Below are 13328 nucleotides of genomic sequence, written 5' to 3'. Positions count from 1 at the left end.
CGCATAGCTATGGTTCCCTACAACTTAATCTAATTATTGAACTTTGAAAGGTATGAACTTTCTATACTTGAACAAAGGATACAAAATAACTACTATGGATTAGGTTCAATATAGTTAAATTGGAGTGGAAAGTAATAAAGGCATATAGCTTTGTAGCTTAGTTTATATATATATAATTTAATTTGGCTAAAAATTTGAAACAATTTGACGTTGGTTAATTTTTGGAATAAAAGCAACGCTTTAGACATAATGTAATTATTCACCGATTTTAAAATTATTTGCAGTCATTCACAAAGTCTTACGTCGCTAGAGACCGGAAAATATGAGATTTAGCTAGTGTTTACCTATGCAATGATATTTTGAAGTGGTTAAAACATGTAAGATTAATTATTTAGAAAATCACCATAGGTTAACTAATAATATACCCTAACTAACCACTTATTAATTTCAATGATGCATAATTAACTCTATTAATTAACAATAACCCATTAACCCATAAATCTTTTAATTACTATCCATCTAATTTGTTAAGAGGCAAGTTCTAGATAAATTTGCTACTCATTAGTGTACAAGATTTTCTCTTTGAAACATATATATTTTATTGCATTAATATTTTAAATCAATAAAAAAATAAAATTGTAAAATTTTATGAAAATATAATTTTTTTTTAACAAGTTTTTAATTCTAAGAATATAGTTTTTTAAATATTTACCCATTTTTAAAAAAATTAGTTTCTATGAAATTAAATTCAACTGCAATCAAAATTTTGGATCCAAGTTTCATATGTCAAATTAATTTTTTTTTTAATACATTAAAAGGTTTTAAAAGCTCACATGCCAATTTTGGATCCAAATCTCATATACTAAGTTAAATGTTAGACATTTTTTTATATTACATAACTTTATGATATTAATCCAATTATCATGAATGTGGTATTTGATATTTATTTGATATTAATTATTATGTTTAGAGTCATTCTAAGAGATTTTATAATGTTATGCAAATATTTTGATTAGATCCAGATAAAATTAAAAATAAAAGAAAAGGGAGAGATCAAATTATTTAAAACTAAATTAAATAAAATTAGTTAAATTTATTTAAGTAATTTTAATAATGGTATTCTTATCGAATATAACATATTTAAATGTGTATATATATAAACAACTTAGATCCATCTCAATTGTGGATCTCTAACTACCAAGAGGTATCAAATCCCTTGAGGTGCAAACCTTTTCTCATGATTTTCATATTTGCACTTTGAGTGATTTAATTTGCAAGTTTACACTTTGAAATATGTGATCCTTCTAGGCTCATTTGTAGAATTGCACTTTTAGAGAATTGAGTTGCAAGTTTACACATTCAAAGATTTTATCCTTTTAGACCCTTAAATGGATTTGGGCTGGTTATTTAAACTAATATTTTGGTCTTGAAGTAATATATTTAAAGTTAGAATAGATTTAGGTTGGTTATTCATGCTAATCTTTTAGTCTTGAAGTAGGATTGTAGATATATCTAATTTTTATATATGAAATTAAATGTTCAATATTTTTGGATATCACATGATTTTATTATATAAAATTTCATTTTTGGCTATAATTAAAGGGATATTTTGATATTAATTATTAGTTAAAATAATTCTTTAATTTTAAAGTATGATTGTAATGAGATAAAAAAAATAAAAATTAATAATTCAAAGGGAAAAGTATTCTGCAAAAATAAAAATCTAATTCTACACATCACCATTAAATTATTTTATTTGTGCAATTCTTTTTAATAATAAAAATAGTAATATATTTAAAATTTTAGAAAATTATGTCCACATTATCAAATATTATAATTTTTTTCTCATATTTCCTAAAAAATTAATAAAACAAAAATCAAGTAATTTTGCACAAACATAACTAGCTTCTCCATTTAATAATGGAAAACTATTAATATCTCATCAGTCACCAAAAAAAACCCACAAAATTGATATTTGATAATGAAAAACCATTAATATCTTGTTGGTCACCAAAAAAAACCTAAAATGATATGCTTGATTTGGTAAATTCTGTAATCAAACCATAACTGATATAAAGTAAGATTAAATTGAATATTTGTTTAAAGAGAACACATCTCATATTTGTTTAAAAAGAACACATCTCCCAAAATTTAAGAAGTTCTGATATAAAATAAGATTAAATATGAAATTTTGATATAAAATAAGATTAAATTAAACATTTGTTTAAAGAGAATACATCTCCCAAAATTTTAAAAATTTAATAAATTTACTGAATTCCAAACCATCAATTTATGGATTAAAATACTCAAAATTAACATTTCTGGTTTTAAGAATATGAGTGGCGCTATAACTCTAACCATCTCAGCGTAGGCAGCATAATTACATACTATTGGATTAGGTACGATAATTAGATATTTCGCAGTAGGCAGCGTAGGGAGCATGATTACGTTTAGGTACGATAATTAGATATTTCGCAGTAAGCAGCGTAGGAAGCATGATTACGTACCATAATTAGACATTTTGCAGCAGGCATGACCTGATCTGTCAGCACATTGTCATCATTATTTAATAAGATCTTAAAATCCAGAACGAATTAAAATGGAGATAAAAATGAAATTAAAATATTTTAAAAATAAATTAAATTTATTTATAATGTGATTTTTGTAAAATGTAGTTTATGTTTTTTTAATGTCAAACCTAAATTAATTCACAGACAACACAAATTGAACTACCGCAAGGATAATAATTTTGGGAAGAAACGAGTTTTTCAAAAGAAACGTGCGTGATTTTTAGTATTTTCACAAACAAATGTGTTTTTTCAAGAAAAGATGCATAACTTTTATTAGTATATGCACAATTATAAATGGACAAAATTTTATTATATTTTATTAAAAAATATAGTATGTTTGGAATCCATGTGCGAGTAATTTTATCCTTATTTAAATATTTCATCATATACTTGTAATGTAAGAGGATACAAGCAATATAAAAGTACTTTTTATTAACAATTCTGATTTCTGGTGTTTTGATGTTTGGAATACTCCTACCTGTTGTTTAGTAAACAATTTATTTTTTATAGTAAACAATTTATATTTTACACTAACAATTTAGTAATTTAGTTCCTATATATTAAATTAAATTTATAATAAGTATATGTATATCTTTTATATAAAATATAAAAATGATTTTTATTGGAAAAAATAAATATATTAATATTTTTTTTTTTATTTACTTAAATTATTACATTATAAATTTATCTTATTTTTTAATTTATAATATTACATGTATATTATTATAATATAAATATTGTAATAAATATTACATTAAGTGTGTTGTTTATTTCCAACTATTTTGGTATTTACATTAATATGTTAGAAGAATATCTTGATACTATAGGATGTAATGGCCCCAAGCTCTCTGGTATGGTCACTAATCTTCTCCTTTATGCTGAGATATTGTTCTTCTAGTTAGAAACCACAATGATCTCAATCCATAGCTTGAAATCCCGAATGATTACTGCTCCAAGACGGGTATGAGAATTAATACCTACAAGACTAAAATCATGATAAGTGAATCCAAAAACATCAACCATGGTAATTTCATCTATGATAACAATTACTTGAAGCAAGTTTCTTCATACATATATTTAGGTATTGACATTCATCATCAAATTATAGCATTGAGAAAAGGATTAATGGAATTTGCAAAGTTTATTTTGAGCTTCAAAATAATTGTAAGTTAGTTGATCTCTGTATTTGGAGTAAAAAGTGTTTCCTCTTTGATATTTTATATGGATGTGAGGTTTGGGGTTGCAGTATATCATGAGAGTAGTGGAGTGTGATCAAGATGATTCAAAAACAATTTATAACCTACAACCTCAAGATTAAAAGAAATATTCTTTATCGTATCCTATTGGTAGAAGCTAGTCTTTCTTCCATCGAAAATATGGCTATGTTTAAATATTTGATGTATAAGAAAAAGATTTACAACTGAAATCAAAGAGGTTTCCCTTTCCCAAAATTATTTATAACATTCATACATAAAGAGATCATGTGAAGAATAAAAAAAATATTAAAAATATTATTACCGCCAAATTTAAAAATAAATGATGAAATAATATAGAATAGAAAAAAAAAATAAAAAAACTGCGATAAAAAGGTGCTCAACCTCACACTTCCTCACCAAAATTGTCTTTCTTTCTTGACCAATCCTATAAAGAAATTAAACATTTACATTACTTCTCATTAACGATACTCACAATATTAATTTACTTAGCAAGGTGGTAAGGGAGACGTTGCACAACAATGTGGGCCTGCACCATAGTCTCAAATCAACGGAAAGCCAAATAGATGAAGTATCTGAAAGTCTGTATGATCGATTCCTGCCGTCCGTGACGTTTCTTAGTTTAAACCTTCTCATGCTCCCATGAGTCGAAGAGTCGGGCGACGCAGCCACTTATTAATATACATCGAAAGGTCACTCGGCATAATTTTAGTATTAAATTGGATTTGTAAACTTTGAGGCCGGGCAAATTACTTTCTCCTTGAAAGGCGCGTTTTGTTTTTCGAGAAGGGCCTTTGTATCGTCGCGTTGTGGTTTTATCAGCAAGCCAGCTTTAGAAATAGTTTTAATATATTTATAGTGCAACATTTATTGGAGAAATATCATTTTCAGAAGTGAATTTCATATAAAATAGATATGTGATTTTATTAATAATTAACATAGGTTAATAAAGTTAATATATAAAATTTAGAATTATTAAAATATATTTTTATATTTTATTTTTATAACTTTAAAAATTAAAATATTTGAATCCAAATTATTTTATTTTTATGTTATGTTTATTTCAAAATCATTTTTAAATATAGTAAGTAAAAGCAATAAAATATCAACAATAAAATAATTAACAAAATATTATTTTATTTTATTTTATTTTTGAGTTAATTATGAATAAAATATTTTAAAACCAATTTTATATATTTATTTAAAAAATTTATAAAAATATATAATATAATTAAATTTTTATATTTCTATATTTAAATTTACATTGCTAATTCAGACATGTACACATGAGAATAAATTTGAATATTTCTTAATTTAATCTTAACTTTATTATTATGTGTCAAGAGATATTAGTTCAAATATAAGTCTTTAAAATTTCAAATACTATTTACTGAAGAAAAAAAAATTGAGAAAAAGATTGCACTTACCTCTAGTTGGCCTTTCTTGAACCATTATAGATGTAGACATAAAATTGATAATGGGGAAAATATTTGAATGATGATTATCTGATTACATGACTTGTACCTTAAATATTTTGATCTCTCTTTAATACAGGCTCTATCATCTCCCTCATGTTTAGCTGTAGAAAATGTCTTTCAATGTAAGAAAAAGATTCTTGTCCAATTATTTATATATTGAGTGCCTCTCACAGTTAAAATCATGTAGATAATCTTTTGTTATTAATACTTCTTTAAATATCACATCTCAAATTTATATTTAACAAAGGAGAAAGAATAATGCACTATGCATATGTCTTAAAATATATATAATTAATATTAAAATATATTTCTCTTACATATATTCTTAAAAAAATTTAAATGTCACTTGTCAAGTCCATGTCTAGTGGAGAAGGAACTACATATCTTTCTTATATTATAATTTAGAGAGTATCTTTATAACTAGTAAAAAATCCTTTGATTTTCACTCATAGTATTTGATATATAAAATAAAAAATTAATTTTCAGATATTTTATTTATAAAATTAATTTGGAAATACAACTTTAATACAAAGAATAAAATATTTTACTTTTAAATACCTTATTTTTTTATTTATATCTATAAAAGTCTTAACTAAATATTAAAACATTTTTTAATATTAAATATTAAAATACAATTTTTAATTATATAATTTTAAATATTATATTTTTGAGTTAGGAATTTTCTTTTCATTAATTCATGAAAAATGTATGATAGATAAACATGAAGCTCACTTCTCTCCAAGTTTCACTCCGACCAAATTTTTTAACGAGTAGAGCGGTACAAAAACTAAGTAGAAAGCACAATTTTTTTCATGATCCTTAGAGAAAAAAAGTGAGATATCCCAAAACATGTGAAGAACAATAAAACAACCAGCATAGAACATAGGTAAATTGTGAATATTTGGTGCATCAGCAACACCCGAGGCCATAGGAGGATCAAGATCCCTATGAGCATGACATTCCGTGTGTGCAAGGCACACCTCCATCTCATCCAAATTTTCACTAGCTCAATGTTGGATTTGGCGCAAAGGCACTAAATGGTGCAGAATATCCCATCCATTTTATTAGATTCTGTTTAGGAATGCAATAACCACATTCTTGTCTTTTTATCGTTGTTCCTGAATGTCTTCTAAGGTGGCCGAGATGTTTCACAGTTGCACAACTCAATAGTCCATCGTGGGAAGCTGCTCTACTTGACCCGACAACTGGGCCCAAACTTGGGGCCACTTCCCCCACCATATACAACATCCTCGTTTGCTACCCCCACCTGACCGGCCCTCTCCCCTAGCGTGTCTTGGCATCCTTCTCCTCGTTGAGCTCAACTACGTTGGTGCAACATGACACCTAGGCTTGTGGGACACCAAGAAGGGGACTTCAAAGTAAAGGGAGAAAATGAGCATCTCCCACATATCCCTCTACTCCATCGCTCTAGAAAAAAAATAAGCCACGTTACAATTCCAACACCTACTGCCATGTCCAATGCACAGGAATTGAAATCAGTCCTTACGGTGCGTCAATTAACACAGGAACCATAAGTGGGATTCCTTGTTGACCCTCTGTTATGAAAATTCCACCCAATTACGGTCCTCCTAAACCTTGGTTCAAAACATCGTCGCATAAATGCATGCTCCTAGGGAAGGAGTAAAACCGAGCATACCAAACACATTCCCAATATAAAACCAAAGTAAGAATTAAACCAAACAATAAGTAACAAGCTTACCACGTCTCGACCAAGGGTTCAAAGGATACGCCAAAGGTTGAGCTTCGCAAATTGTCATAATCAAACAGGAGCTCCAACCCACATTTCAGGAGGGAACTTCATCCATCCACAGACACTATCGCCTTGATCCCACACCACCTGAATATTCACTCGAGCAAGAAGAGTACTAGGGGAATCATATTAGCCACCAACACCATCCAGACCAGAGCTTCTCAAACAAACAAGCATGCATAGGTGGAAAGCCCGTTACTCAACATTAGTAAAATTGTCCTCCCTATCACCCATGTGAGGAAGCAGAAATGAATGAAACTACTGAGCATCTAGAGCATATATCAGGCCTTCACCTTCTCAGGGCTTTTTCCTTTTAACTGCCACTTGTTGTGGCTTCCCCTCCACTTCAATGACATGTCATATACCATTGACCTGCCTACCACAATTCATACCCTTCATTCACCCACAATATCAAGGTAATTTTAAATATCATATATTAATTATGTATTATACATATTTATCATAAAAAGATCATATAATTCCTTGATATTAAGTTATACAAAATATCTAAAAATTTCTCCAACCAATTTGGAACACTAAGTTTTATATCTATATATATATATATATATATATATATATATATATATATATATATATATATATATATATATATTTGGTTATCAACTAAATACCATCATTTGAGCTCCTCCTTCCATACATATGATTCTTACAAAAGTCTCCCAGAAAGCCTATTTCATCATAATTATTCGATGTTTTATCTAAATAATTGCTTCTAAAAAGAAATTGAATTTTATTGGTTATTTATTATAAAATTAAATAAATAACCAGAAATAACATTTATATGATTAAGTTTTTTTGTAATTTTTCTAAACATATTCTTTATCATATACCTAAAATTTATACCCAACAGTGAATGGTAAAATATATTTTTCAATACAGTAAAAAAATTATTTTCCAATTAATAATTAAAAATATCTAAACAAGTGTTTTTATATTATTATCTTTTTAAATATCACATATCAAACTTTATATTTAACAAAAAAAAAATGAATAATACATTATATATATCTTAAATATAATAAACATTTTAATAGATATGATTAATTAATATTAAAATATTTTAACTAAATTAAATACTTTGAATATTTTATTTATGATTATTATTAAATTATTTATTGTCTGCCTTTTCTAAATATTACGAGGCAAACCCATATCTATTTGAAGAAAGCTATATATCTTCGTTATATTATAATTTTATACTTATCTTTATATCCAATAACAAAACTTTTTATTTTCAATTATAATATTTTGTTATAAAAAATTCTAAAATTAATTCTAAAATATTTTATTTATAAAATTATTTTTAAAATACTTTATTTATAACTAACTTATAAAATTACCTTTAAATATATTACATTTTATTTAAATTTCTCAAGACTTAAATTAAATATTAAATTTCTCAAGACTTAAATTAAATATTAAATATTAAATATACATTAAAACATATTTTCTGTATGATACAATTTTTAATATCATAAATTTCTTATGCATCATAAATATTGAAAAAGAAAGTTACATAATTTTTATTTGTGCTTATAAAAAAACTTTAATAACATTTCTCCAATAATTTTTCCACAATAAATACATTAAAAATTATGTTAAAACTATTTAAAAAGCTGGTTTGCAAATAAATAACATCATTTGACCTCCTCCTCTCATACAAATTATTTTCCAACATCTGGTAGCTACTGCGGTTTTTGATAGGGCCTGTTTCGTCAGGTTTGCTGATGTTTTTCATGGTATACTCATGGGTTTCTTCCTGTTTATTGAATTTTGAGTTATTTGGTTTTCATGATCATTGATCCATGTTTCTGATGACCATTAACATTTAATCTAAGTCGGTTTACAAATCCATTTTAAAACTAAAATTAACACAAGTGACTTTTCGATGTCCAAAAGGGTGGAGATTAATCCATCGCAGCGTCGCAATGTACGGCCGACTCTTGGAGCCGCGCAAACATCAGAAGTTGTAACAATAATGCAGGCTATCTCGCTTTCCATTGATTTGAAACTTCTTTACTGTAGGCCCACGTTGTTGTGCAGTATCTCCTTGCCACCTTCCTCTTCTGAATTCCAAAAAATTCGTTCGAGTTGTTTATGTGAATGTGGTACGGAAATTAAGATTGTGACTACCGTTAATGGGAACGAATGCCAGTAACATTGTATTCGGTATGTCGACTCTTGAAGGCATAAAAATACTTTAATAGTCTTCCCCATCGCAGAAAAGATGAGGCAGCGAAAGATGGATGGATATACTTCACCCTCTGGTGAACATATACAACGTGGTACGAGAGATACAATTATAAATAAAATTCGAATGTAGATCAAGTAACATTATTTTATTTTATTTCTTTTGTTAATTTTTGGATTGTAGTTGGATCAAAACTACTCAATATATTCACTAAAATTATTTATTATTCATAGGAATATGGTATGAATACAGTTCAAAGACAAATTATTTTAAAAGAATGCATTATAATAATAATAGTGATAATAAATAATATAAATTAATATATAATTACTTTTAGTAAAATTAAAAGTTGTTATTTCGAATTTTTTTCTCATATTTAATTCTATATAATATTTAATGAAGTAAAATGAATTATTTTATAGAATAATAATTAAAGAAATATATATAAATATTGATATTTTTAAATATATAAATGATAAATATTTTTATATCTTATATAATAAATATGTATTTATTTATATTTATTCATTATAATAGAGGGTAGTATTTCTCCACACTATATAAATTAAACACACATAAATAATACACTAATTTATTATATTAGAAAGAATATATTTAGTTAAATTAAAAAATTTATTTCAACAAGAATATAATTGGATATTTCTGCGGAACCGATGGCGGCATCCTCAGGAGTTCTGCGTCATTTGCAGTAGTTCTGTGAGTTCTACGACATCCTCAGGAGTTCTGTGGCATCCTCATTTTTCATTTAGTTCTGCGGCATCCTCATTTCCCTGCGGCATCCTACGGGCATCCTCTTAGTTCTACGGCATCATCATAATTTTCTTCATTCTGCGGCATCCTCATTTCCCTGCGGGCACATTGCAGCCAGTCTTCCCGCGATTCCATTTCAGCTTTCGTTCAGCCCACTGGGAACACATTCAAATTTCGGTGCATTATTCTGGAGATTAAACACGCAAAAAAAAAAGAAGATCATTTTGATTCAGCGGTTCTAACAGCTCTCGTGACCAGATTTTAAAAGACATATTTGGGTTTGCTTTCGAAAGACTAAGAAAGAACAGCAACGTAGATCTGAAGTCAGCGAGACCTGCGGCAGCAGAGGAGAGACTTAATATTGAATTTGATCAGATCTTACTTTTCGAGCCGCAAGATCTGATCCAACGCGCAGGCCACTGCGTGATGCTTTGCAGGTCCAGCTGTATTTTTGAAGGTAATTCCATTTCCCTTCACAGCTAGGTTTTTAGATCTAATTTTTTGCGGCTAGATCTAGATTTAGGCGGCTAGGTTCTAGATCTAATCTTCTGCGGCCAGATCTAGATCTAATCTTATCTTCTGCCTTATTTTTCTGCCATTGGGTTCTACGGGCAAGTAAAATATGGCTCCCAGCTTCGCAAAAATAGCTGGTGGCTCATCCGCCTCTGGAGGGCAATCTCCTGCCCATATCGTCAGTGAAGCCCCAGCTCCCACTATCCAAGTGGTCTAGGCCTCACTCGATGAAGCTTTGAAGTTTTCTGAAAGTGCCCTAATCTGCCGGTTCAATGGTTTTTGGCCGCGGCTCACAGCACTCCACAATTGGATCTCGGAGGTATGGAAGCCTGTCATTTCTGATGAAATTAATATCTACCCCTGTGCTAGGGGTTTCTTTATAGTAGATTTTGAAAATCCTGAAAGCAGACAATGTATTCTAGATTCCGGCCCTTGGTTTTGGGAAAAATCAGGCCTATTCATGAAGCCATGGAACCCATCATTCGATCCCTCTACAACAGTGATAACCTCAGCACTAGTTTGGGTGAGATTGCCAAGCCTACCCTTGCATCTCTGGAATCTCTCCTCGCTAAAAGCCATCGGAAATGCAATTGGGAAATTTCACTGCAGATGCCCAGAAACAGAGGAATATGCCAGAACCACCTATGCACGCATCTGTGTGGAAATGGAATTCAGTGCCATATTCCCAGCTGAAATAAACCTAACAAGTAAAGGCTATTTGTGGAACCAGAAACTTGATTATGAAAGTGTCCTCTTCAGATGTCGATCCTGCTTTAAGACAGGGCATCTAGCCAAAAATTGCCAAAAACCCTTTGAGAAAAATTTTGCTAGAAAAAACCACCACAGATCTACATGGTGGGAAGGAGCACAAAAAGAAAAATACACTATCATCAAAGAAGAATATTCTAGAGAAAACTCTGAATCACAAGAAATCAGAGAAGAAAGAAACAGCTCTCAAGACAACCAAGGAGAAAGCCCGCCCCAACAAATCAACAGTTATGAGGATTCGAATACCGCACAAAATAAATCTTCATTTAATAGCAAAGCAGATCTCTTAAACCAAACTTCTTCTCTGACTATCTTCAAAAGAACGAACACAATAGATCGTGAAGCTAAGACACCAATGTCCCAAGAACTAAAAGAGATGAAGGAGATGCAAGATAAAGGAAGTTGGAAGACCGTAGAGAAAAAAAAGAAAGCTACAACACCAATCTCGCCAAGAAAGACAAGGAACCATATAATTAAAAATTAAGAAAATTGTAGGTCCGATAGACCAATTTGGTCTCAGTGGACGTTAACCACCATCATCATCATCATCATCAAATAATAAAATTAAATTTATATTTTCAAATTTTCTTTTATTGATTTTATTTAATAAAAACAAATTTCTGTCAAGTGAAATCTATTAACGGTAAATACAAGAGATTACATCAAGGATTATCATATGTCATTTGGTTTGGGATACATGACCATAAAGAAAAATGTACTCTATGTAAGGTCAGAAATGACATTTTAAAATATATGAAAACCAACATCTATCAAGACTAGATCTAGATGATGGTCCATCTAGCCTTTCACAAAATTACTAGCATGAAAAACACAATAACCATAATCATAAAAAAATCAAGTGGGGGGTCTTGAGTCTGACTCATCCACTAGAATAGGCTCTACTGGATCAACAAAGGGTGTAGTTGATGCTAGTAGGATGCCAAGATGGGGCTCGATCCTTGCCAATATGTACTCTATCATATCCAATGTGTTGTCATAATCTCTTAGGTTCCCATGGATGTGGTTGAAAGTGTGTATCATGTACATCCTAGTTTTTTGGCAATCCACAATATGTGTCCCAACATGAACTTCATCTTCTAATACAAATCAATTGTAAGTATGTATTGATTAGCTCTTCCTTGTCTACACCCCATATCAGGGATCCAACCTATTCAATATTCCATCACTTCAAATTTAGAAAAGGAAGTTCTATGGGAATAAGGTTCTACTTTAGTCTGGGTCGGTTCCTCCCATACTTGAATCGGGGTCTGCTCCTAATACCTTGTTGCAAAAAATTCTATTTGGTGATTTAAGAAGCTATTCTCCTTGTAGGCTCACTGATAATAGTATATTTCCACTCTCCTCACGCAATATCTTTGTATTAGCATGTTCTTTACAAACCTTGATGATTGAGCTACAAGAACCAGGTCAAACAAGACACAAAGTGGTTTGCACACACATCACTCAAGTATGGTCAGGTCACAAGCATTTTGAGAAAGGCCTCCAAACATCGTCAACTAATTCACCTAACCTTCAAGATTGAACCCCAACCACATTGCCCGAACTATCCACTTGTAACTGCCTAAGCCCTTGTTGTTGTTAATGTCCCCCTCCACTTACCTCTTCCAAAGTAACTAAACATATTGTATCCCAAGTGTTTGAACCCAACATGAATCCTTCCTACCATACATCACTGATAAATAGAATTTAGACAACCATCCCATGGATAAATACCCTCTCCAACTCCAATACTCCCTCCAATCCAACTAGCCAATCCCAAACTATCAACTTGGATGCTCAGAGCAATTGAAACATTCAACATGACATCTCTTGCATTCAAAATCACAGGATTCCTAAGATTTTAAGAACATAAATGAACTAGAACCTTCCCACATGAGACACTTTATTTCAATTTATCCTAGTTATAGAGTTCTCTTAGGCTACCCTAGCCTCTCCATCCCCACAGCAGCAAATAAAGGACATGAAATTACAATTCCAGGAACAGTGGAAAATGGATAGAAAATATCTTGA

This window comes from Pinus tabuliformis, chromosome 7, assembly GCF_031772625.1.
Source record: "Pinus tabuliformis cultivar Carrire ecotype Pingquan chromosome 7, CPIR1, whole genome shotgun sequence".
Classification (NCBI taxonomy): Eukaryota; Viridiplantae; Streptophyta; class Pinopsida; order Pinales; family Pinaceae; genus Pinus; species Pinus tabuliformis.
This window is presented reverse-complemented; position numbering follows the sequence as displayed.